The following is an 11,389-nucleotide window of genomic DNA, read 5'->3' on the forward strand; positions in this document are numbered from 1 at the left end:
ATACCAGCTAGTATACTAATGCAGTCTTCAAACTGTTCTGCCACTAACTGGCGGATATTGTCGTGTACACATGTGCGCGACAGATACAAATCACCGCGGTCCCATACCTTCTCAATCTACAATAATAATTAGATAGACACACATTTGTGGTTTTATATCCTGCATTTACAGACGACTTTGCAACAGTTCGTAATTAAAAAAAGAAATAATAAACAAAATAAATTTAAATAAAAAGGTATGCAATATTGAACATATATAACGCTTCAGTAATGCTACTAAGATATTGTTTTCACCTCGCAATATGGCGGAACGTAGGTCGCTAAGCAAGTGACGTCATCCCAACCGAACATATAAATGTCCAACTATAAAAAATCGGGTGGCATGGATCAGACGAAACTCGGCTTAGTTTTGTTCATGGGATATTTTTCTATTCTTTAAACCATTACTGACTTTCCTACGTTGCATTCAACTGGGGTTAGTTACCAGCTCTGAAACTTACGAGCTGCGTCCGTAGGGACAAAGGTACGCATTAATTGCGTTATTTATTGAGATATACAGTTTCTGACTTTACGATACATCAACTTATTAATCTGATAACCGTTGTTGATGCAAAAATAAGTTTCTTCTTACCTTTCATTTCACATCAACTCTTGGAATCCTGTTCCCTGAAAGAACTGCATCTGCGTTCGCAAACATCCACTCAATTTTAAAATCGAAAGTACAAAATTCGCTACCTCCTGAGTGAAGAGCGCTTTTGTGAACACATAACTAAGGAACATACAATTATTGGCTCAAAAATTAATGTCATGTTTTTTAAAAATGCAAGAAAAATAGTTAATATTGAATTTTTAGTTACTAAATACTGTCAATGATAACTTTTGCCCCAATCATTGTACGCCCCAGTGTATTGTGTGACCTACATGAGCTCATCTGTCTGGAGTTTTTGAAAGCAAATGTATATTAAATTAGAACCAAGTGGACTTTGCTGACAAATGTACAATTCCTAAAAGTTGAATTGAGTTAAAGATAATTGGAAACCTACCTTTCATTTGCCACCGTTTTCCGATTAATGAGGGAATATATCGTAGAGTCGCAAACACCGTATCTCTCAGTAAGTACCGCAAGACGGAGGCGAGACTAGTCTTACAGTGAAAGGCGCCTCACCTGATATTTAAGTCCTTGGGTGCAACTGCGTGCTGTCTAAATAATGACGTTGTGTAGCGTGTTTCCTGGTCGACTGACAGGAGAACGAGATGCCAGATTTTCAGGAATATCTCACACCCTTGACAGAAAATATCCAGGCTTTTCCACAAATTAAGGTCACGTTGCTTTAGTCAGACCTTACTTATATTAATGTATTTTTCTTCTAATAAATTCAATTTATCACGCAAGCAAATGTTTTCAGCTTATGTTGACCTAAATTACAGCTGGCTGTTATGCGACGGAAGCCGGGAAGGACGAAATCGGATTGAGTTGAAGTATGTTTCTTTAATGAAACGAGTAAAACTATACTTATATTTAAGAAAGTCTTTTGATAGCTTTGTTTCATTCAAGGTGCTTATCATCCTTTCAACCAGTTTCTGCATTCCAGGCTTCCATCACATTCCATGCCCCCACCCCACCACTCCCCGTGAGCTCTAGAAGAGGTCAAAGTTAAGAGCTATAAAAAAAATCTCAGTTGTAAAACAAATGAAAGTACACATTTATTTATTGTATACTTCTGATTACTCCCTAAAAGGATCACATTCCAAAGTAATTACTTTTGACAAGTAGGGTTCTTTTGTATAACAAATGCTTCTCATCACATAGTAGGTATATTTTTCCTATAGTATGTGCAGTTTTATATTTTTGATATTTGCTGGGATCGTGGAAAAACGTTTTTAACCCCGCCTTCTGGAATGTTTGGTTTTGAATGAACAGTTTTGGCGTTGATTTTTTTAACTCGACTTGCAAAAGGATAATGAGGAAAAATTATCTCGGCTGTCTGAATATGGATATGTTACCCCTGCAGGGGTTTGTTATGTCATGTATAACAATATCATAATGAGAAAAATGGCGTAAAACTACAAGATAAGAATAAAAATAAGAAGTTAAACTAAGGGTATTGCTTATTTGATGGCGGGGTGGGGTGACGGAGCGGTATATCCGTAACATAGATATAGAATCCACCGTATATACAAGCGTGGTTTAAATGTTAACTTTCAAAGTAAATAAACTCACCTCTGTTCACAGAAGAATTTGGACATGCATGGGACTCCTAACTGACAGAACTCTATCCAGCCACAGCATCTTTACGCAGTATATATGGGATGCAAATCCGACTAAAAAAATTGTTTACATCTTCTATACAGTGTATTGTTCCAGTCAAATACTGTAAATAACCGGTCACAAATGTATTGCAGTAAATGTTGGAATTTCTGCATCCAGTAATCATATTTCCACATAAAAATCGCAACAATGTAACGTTTAGTTCTGTTAGTGACATTTTAGGGTAAACGTGTACTCTCGACCTATTTTTTACCGTATCAATTTGGCATCACATAGCATTAATCATTCTGTTTTGAAAAAATGATTTTATCCTTATAAAATGTTGTTTATTCGGATGGAAGCTTTTTCTTTGATTTATAGTTTGTAAAAATGTACAATCTACTTTTACTAGTTCAACTTTGTTTGGGACTATATTTTATGCACAACAAATGAAAGGTGCACCGTCTGTCAGAAGGAACGATATGTTTCGTTCTTCTATCTAAATAATTTCGACTGAAATAAAAATTGTGATATAAAGAATCTCAAATGTGTTATGATTTAATATTAAATTTATGAAACTCGTTGAATAATGTCCATATTTTGCTCGCCAAGGCTCGCAACAGGTGGGCATTATTTAACTCGTTCAATAAATTCAATATTAAATCGTTACCCATTTGAGATCCTCTATATAACAAATGTAAATACAATTAATACAGCACTTTTCCTATCCAATAGATTATCTTGATGTGAAGATTTCATTGTAATCCTCATTATATTATCAATTTTGTTAGGTATTACATACATCATGGGATGCAGACTGGTAAACAACTAGGATAACCAGGACTCACGGGCCTATCATCAGGGCTGCATTTGTTAAAGATATTCTACACCTGAGGGGCCCCGAGTGGCCGAGTGGTCTAAAGCGCTCTTCGTTACGGATCACTGCCATCTCACCTCTGACTGCGGCGGTTCTAGTCTAAGATTCAGCCAATGTGGGCATGTGAGAAAGCCTGCCAGTAGCTTCTCGTGGGTCGGTGGTTCTTTCCGGGGTTTTCCGGATTCTTCCTCCACCATTAATACTGGCCGCCATGTATAGCCTATCGTGCTGAAAAATGGCGTTAAACCCCACAACAACAACAACAATTCTACACCTGAAGTTTAAGAGAAGTAGAGACTGCATGGCACATTTATTACCAATTTCCTTGGCAATTATGAATTATGTCAAACTATTTTATATTATTGTTGCAGAAGATGGGTTGAAGAAATTGCTTTTCAAGACAGCTTGTAATGATCCTTTTAAGTGGATAAGAGTTATTTTCATTTACCGTACATGTTGCGGCACCAGAGATTAACGTAGATAGTAATGTTTGTGCACTGTATGTTCTGTGACAGCTCTTTAGTTTTGAGTCGTAAGTTCTGGGGCATCTTTTCAACCGTAATATTGATGCTTAGCTTGTACAGTGATTAAAAATGGTATCATTGGTAGGATTTACAAAAAAAATGAAATCATTCAAAACTTGCGTTTCTAATAATTGGTGGAAAAGAAGGTTCTGGATAAAAGTACATCGGATTTGATTAGCAAGTCTGTAGCAGACTCTAACATAAAGTAAAGGAATTAAATGGAATTAAAGTTAAGAAAGCATGAGCTTAAGAAAGAATAAGTTGAGAAACAAATGCAAATGCAATTAGAGAAAGAGGAAAGCTATAGAAAAATATAATTGGATATAACTGGAGAGAGAGAGAGAGAGATGCAGTTGCAGAAAGAAGAAAAACAAATTTAATTGGGGAAAGAGGAAAAAGAGAGGAAAATAAACGCAGCTGGCGAAAGGGGAGAGAGGGAGGCAAATGCAGTTACAGAAAGGGGAGACACAAATGCAAACGTAACTGGAGAAAGAAGAAATACAGAAACAAGTGCAAAATGCCGATGCAGAGAGAAAGATAAAAGGAAGGAATGGAATATAGATTTAGATTAAAATAATTAGCGCTGGAAGCGACCTTCTGTTTTACACACAAATTGAAATTGTGATGGTATTAAGTTAGTACCCCCCAGAGAAAACGAAGTAGATAAACATTTTCCTAATTTGCAAAAAACAATCGAAATAGCAAAGAGAGCAGTGTACTCGATTATTACAATGTGCACTTTTAGCAAAGCTCGAGACATCTATGCCTTCCTATCAGTATAGCAAAGTGCTGACGATGATCTATTTAAGGAATGCATCTTGAAGGGTTATGAGTTAATCCCTTGCACTTAGCGACCAAAGTTTAGGAACTATAAAAAGAAGCAAAACAAAACGAGCAATTATTTGATTGGTGTCGCTTAATGTTGATCAAAATTACGAAAATCTCAGAAAACTTACATTAGTTTAAGAGTTCAAGAACTTAGTACATGGTGACGTTAAGACTTATCTTGATGAGCATAGGATTGACACTTTAGAAAATGCTGCTCGTAATGCTGACGGGTATTTCTTAACTCAGTTTCTTATCTCCATACATTTTCCGCTCATCAATCTTCTGGTAAAAACAAGTATTTCAGCCTAATGCGAGCCCTTCCAAATTTCAATCTGGCACAACGCGTAGAAATCAAGTTTATGATAAGATTGATCAGAAGTCCGTATCTCTTCCTACATGTACCTATTACAAGAAGAAATAAAACTTTATTTCTGATTGCTACAAATCGAAAACTAAGCATCAGAATCAAGATGGACTTATTCGAAATGCTTTTATATATAAGACGTCGCCAAGGTCTCAGTCATGTATTGAAAGCAATACAGTTGCTGGGTCTAATAAACCCATTCTGATTTTATTATGGAGAATTATGAACCATCCATGTCGAAGGGTTCTATATCTATAAAATTTTAAGGGACACAGGAGCTTCTCAGAGTCTTTCGTTATCAGGTTATTTGCCTGTTTCTGTGAATTCTTCCTCTAAAGAGAGTGTTTGTATTCAGGGAGTAGACTGCTGCTTTATTAATGTTCCTCCCCATTGTGTAAATTTGTCATCAAACGTAGTCTCATGACCCGTGACAGTAGAAATTGTGTAGTCTTTACCCATTGAGGGTAATCATTTATTACTAGGCAATGACCCAGCTAGAGATAAGGTTGTAGTTAATCCATTTGTAACTGGCATGTCGTTTGGATCAGAAAGTCGATCCTATTGAAACAAATTCCTGATTTTATATTATATCCAGCTGTTGCAGTTACTAAATTTATGGTAACGAAAGCTCTTGAGAATGATGTTGTTCAGGAAAGTATTCCTTTAGCTGACACGTGTATTGATCAGGCTTTTTTATGAGGTCACTGTGATCCTTGTTTGAGTCAATCAGAAGGTTTTGATCACAATGATCCTCTTTTGACTACTCATTCTCTTTATTCTAATCATGGTGACCAACAACAATCACTTATCGTCAAACAGGAAAACATACTGAGATCTGTTTATTTCAAAAGACCATTGGTGAAACTGAAGCCACACAAGTACCCATTTGTTATTTAGCTAAAAGAGACCAACTGAGGTACATGCTGTGATGACTGTTTTGTGTACTATAAACTTGTAGTTTTAACACTGTACAGACAGGAAAATCTTAGTCTGGCCCATGAAATTTCTGTGGCTGGTCATTTAGGAATCAATAAGAATTATCACAAGATCGTGAACCACTTTTATTGGCCAAAAATTAGAAGTCATGTTTGTAAATACTGCAGACATTGTCACCCTTGTCAAACGGTAGGTAAACCCAATCAGAAGTTACATAAGACTCATCTGCAACCTATTCCTGCATTTGATGGGCCATTTAGCTAAATAATGGTAGATTGCCTCAAGTAACCAATACTTGTTGATCATAATGTGTACATCAAAAAGATTCCCAGAGGCGATTCCCTTAAGGAATATTAAAACTAAAACAATAGTATAAGCTTTGATAAAAAAAAATTATACTCAATTTGGCGATCCCAAATCTGTCCAATGTGATCAAGCATAAAATTTTATGTCTGGAATGTTCCAGCAACTTATCTACGAATTAGGCATCAAACAATTAAAATCTTCTCCTATCACCCTAATTGCCAAGTGGCATTTGAAAAATTTCATCAGACTTTGAAAAGTATTATTTGATCATATTGTTTTGATAGACGAAGGCATTTATTTACTATTGTTTGCTGTTAGGATCTTTAGGATTCAGTCCTTTTGAACTGGTTATATGGACATACTGTGCATGGACCACTGAAGTTGTTAAAAGAGAAACTTCTTTCTTATGAAGATACTGAAATCAATCTTCTCGATTATGTTCCCAATTTTAAGTATAAGCTGCCAAAGGTTTGTGAGGTTGCAAGAATTAATCTGCAATCTATTCCGTCAAAAATGAAATAAGGTGTGAAAAAATATACAGAGAAAAGGAGTTTCAAGCCTGGTGATAGAGTTCTAGCTCTCTTGTCCCTACCACAAAATCCTCTTCAGGCTAAGTATTATAGTCATTCACACTTGAAAAGAAAGTATTTGAATTATAGCATCAATACTCCTGGGAGGTGAAAACAAAGATAACTTTGCCCTAAAATATGTTAAAGGAGTATGTTGATTGACACAGACATGTTAATCATGTAATTAATTTAGTTGTACCTGACCCGCACTGTGTGGATTTATGCAATGGAATGCAATCGGACTGTATTGACTTTGGAGTAACAAGTCTTCAGAATTCAGAAATTATGAATAATCTGGACCAGTAAGTTTCACATTTGCAGCAACAAGAAAGGAATGAACTATAACAGTCATTACTTGAATATGAGTACTTATTTCCAGATGTTCCTACAAGAACAAATAAAATATTCCACGACGCTAAAGTTTTAAATTCCACACCTGTGAAACAACATCCATGAAAGATGAACTCTCTCAAACAGGAATGTTTGAAAAAAGAAACTTAGTATTTGCAAGAGAAATATTTCATAGAACCAAGTAAAAGGGACTGGAGTTCACCATGTATACTTGTTCTGAAACCAGCTAATGCTTTCCACATATGCACAGACTATAAAAAGGTGAACAGTTTCACTAAAACAGATTCTCTACCATTACCAAGAAATATGGACTTTATCAATGATGGCCGTTTGGGATGAAAGCTTCGCCTAGTGTTTTTCTGTGTTTAATGAATATGACTACATCTGGTTTAAATAACTGTGATGCATCCACTGATGATATCTACGACACCTCAAAATATGATTTAGCAATAATTTAGAAATTCTTGACAGATTCACTGATGCAAATTTGACAATTTATCTAAAAGTGAGTTTTGCCATGCTTGTGTAACATTTCTAGGACATGTCGTGGGACATTGACAATGTGCTAATTTTCTAAGAAATTAAACAAGTACCAGAGAAATTATTTCCACAATCAAGAAGGAATATTTGGCTTTGATATTGGCATTACAACGATCTTAAGCCTACATTAGTTCAGCTCCTTCTCTGATTATTGTGTTTATTTATTACAATCCACTTACTCTCACTAGCAAAATGAAAAACAGAATAAGAGATTATTAAGGATCAGTTTGATGTTGCAGGAATACAATACTGAACTCAGGCACATCATGGGAAAAGATAATTTAATAGCAGATTGTTTCATGTATAACTTTTGTCGTTCATTAAGAGTTTATCGTATGTAAAAAAAATTACCACATATATATTTGATTAATAGTAAAATGAAAGCTTTATTGCGTAAATCATTTTCGCTATGAGGGGAAGTGTTATGTATATTTGTTTGTTAGATTTTTCTTTCATTACATGCTTTTATAATGTAACAATGTATGCTGGACTTGATCTTGTCCAAAACTGAGTTCATTTCTGTTTGACTCAAATTGATTTCTTTAATTTAATTCTGAGTAACTAACACATAGTGAACTTATTTTCTGTGTTTGTGTTTAAAATAAGTTAAAATGTTTATTTGGGTATAGGTCTAGGTTTTGGAATTTTCTAAGTAAATTTTACATAGTTCAGATTCTGGTTTGTATTTTGTAAACATCAGGATCATTCTTATTTTGGTAATGTACTGAATTTTATTCAGAACTTTAAATTATTATGACTTGTGTCTATAATTCTTGAATCATTTTGGGATTTAATTCTCAATACTGTAAGTTCCTTTTTCTTAATTTCACTTTGTATTCAAGGGAAATAAAGTATTTATTAAAGTTTACAAAGCTTGTTGTTTTTCAATCTTTTCTGTTCTTTATTTTAAGAGTACAAACTCTTAACACACCCTACATTGTATGTAAAAAATCTGTATACACTGTAGTTAAAAGAATCCACAGTTGGCTTCAGTTATTTTGCTTTGTAACTAAAATAACCTATATATCTGATAGACCAAGTTGAAACAACAGGTTTATTTCTCACTACCAACTGTGCTTATTCACTGCCAGTGTTTTTATTGCATGCCAGTCTGTTATCATAATTGATACAAACACACACTGGTGTCTGCATGATACAATAGCACACACTGCATTAATTGTCTTGAGAATACTTTTGTAACCTGAGGTTATGAAGCATATTGTCATCTGCACTTGAAGTGAATGTATTGGGTGGGGGATATTGCTATATTGTTGTTGTTGTTGTTGTTGTTGTGGGGTTTAATGCCATTTTTCAGCACAAGATAGGCTATACATGGCGGCCAGTATTAATGGTGGAGGAAGAACCCGGGAAAACCCCGGAAAGAACCACCGACCCTCGAGAAGCTACTGGCAAGCTTTCTCACATACCCACATTGGCTGAATCTTAGACTCGAACCGCCGCAGACAGAGGTGAGATGGCAGTGATCCGTAACGAAGAGCGCTTTAGACCACTCGGCCACTCGGGGCCCCTGCTATATTGTTAACATGGCTATAATAAACTCCTGCTTATTTTGCAGCATACACTGCAACGCACAAGACTGTCTTGAAACAATTGCTATCTCTCTTCTCTCTCTCATTTGTGATTCGGCTGGATCCAATTTTCAGTTTAATAACATGTTTGAAATCCATGAAGAGAACCAAATAAGATTCATTTATAAATATTCACATCAACGAACAGCATGTAATATTTGTACTCATCATAAGCAATACACACATCAAGGATGTGTACAAAATTTTGCATAGTGGATTTGTTTTGCACCTAAATTGCTTATGTAGAATAAAAAATAAAATTAAAAAAGAAGAGTACAAAATTAAATTCTGCTAGTGTGTTACCAAATAAGCTTGCCGTTTTCCTACTTTACTGAAACATGCAGGAAGCAGCAAATACAACACAATTTTCATGTCCATAAGTTCTCCGACTTTGAAATGATCAAGTAATTCAAAAGAAGATTTAACAAGTTTAATTGGACTCATGTATGTGTTACAGTATATACCTAGGATCAGTTTAATTAGACTCATGCATGTGTTACAGTATATACCTAGGATCAGTTTAATTGGACCGAGTGGTCTAAAGCGCTTTCAGTTAAGAATAACTGCCATCTCACCTCTGTCTGCGTAGGTTCAAGTCTCGGATTCAGCCAATGTGGGTACGTGAGAAAGCTTGCCAGTAGCTTCTCAAGGGTCGGTGGTTCTTTCTGGGGATTTGCCGGGTTCTTCCTCCACCATTAATACTGGCCGCCGTGTATAGCCTATCGTTTGCTGAAAGATGGCGTTAAACCCTACAACAACAACAGTTTAATTGGACTCGTGTATGTGTTACAGTATATACCTAGGATCAATTTAATTGGACTCGTGTATGTGTTACATTATATACATAGGATCAGTTTAATTGGACTCATGTATGTGTTACAGTATATACCTAGGATCAGTTTAACTGGACTCATGTATATGTTACAGTACATACCAAGGATCAGTTTAATTGGACTCGTGTATGTGTTACAGTATATACCAAGAATCAGTTCAATTTGACTCGTGTATGTGTTACAGCATATACCTAGGATCAGTTTAACTGGACTCGTGTATGTGTTACAGTATATACCTAGGATCAGTTTAATTGGACTCATGTGTTACAGTATATACCTAGGATCAGGTTAATTGGACTCGTGTATACCTAGGATCAGTTTAATTCAACTTGTGTATGTGTTACAGTATATACCTAGGATCAGTTTAATTGGACTCGTGTATGTGTTACAGTATATACCTAGGATCAGTTTAATTGGACTAGTGCATGTGTTACAGTATATACCTAGGATCAGTTTAATTGGACTCGTGTATGTGTTACAGTATATACCTAGGATCAGTTTAATTGGACTCGTGTATGTTATATACCTAGGATCAGCAGCATTTCACCACAAACCAGCAGTGCAGTGTAGCCTAGGTGTCCAATAAATTCCATCCTGTTCTGTGTGGAAACAGTTTCTGTATTTTCCATCAAAAAAATTTGTAATAGTAATTATTTCCCAAAAAATGCTCTTTCTTTTAAAAAATATGTGAAATGTAACTGATGCATTTTAGTTCTGACAAAATTACTGCTATTGCTGTTCATGTTTCCATGTGAAATCAGAATTTATTATTGTTTTGGTGACTACCAAACTTTAAGTTCTAAGGTATGTATAACTTAAAGGCAATATTTTGCATTGATAATAATTCATATTTTAACATTAAATAAAGACTTAAACTGTGTAATTATGAGTGCTAATTAACTTGAGTTCTGAATGTACATTTATTCATTAAGCCAGTGGGCTTTCATAATTGCTCCAAGTCTTTCTGTATTACATTAATTATAAGCTTTTGTTTTTCCAGTCACATTATCACAATATATGTAAAATATTTACAGCAAATAATTCCAATAGATTAATAGCTTTAAACCATCTTCTCACTTTCTCTATCCCTAAATTCTGTGGTGTCAATTTCACAAAACTATATACACACAAGCTATTTGCAAGCTTTGTCTCGTTCAACTCAAAAATCTTTGGCTTACGTTATTTTCTGTCGCAAAAATGTAATTTAAACTCTATTTACCCCTGTCAACCTGTAAGGTCTATATGACATTTAGCTGATATTGGTATTTCTGAAACATTGTCTAAAGAAAGATAAGATACACAAGTTTATATAAACTGAGCAGTTCTATGTTTCTGAAAACTGTTTATGTATGACAATGCAGAAAATAATCCATGATAAACTAAGTCATACAAATAAGAATAATTGTGTTACTGGCATGAGCTTCG

This window comes from Sinohyriopsis cumingii, chromosome 10, assembly GCF_028554795.1.
Source record: "Sinohyriopsis cumingii isolate HCF-2022 chromosome 10, ASM2855479v2, whole genome shotgun sequence".
In the NCBI taxonomy this organism is placed as follows: Eukaryota; Metazoa; Mollusca; class Bivalvia; order Unionida; family Unionidae; genus Sinohyriopsis; species Sinohyriopsis cumingii.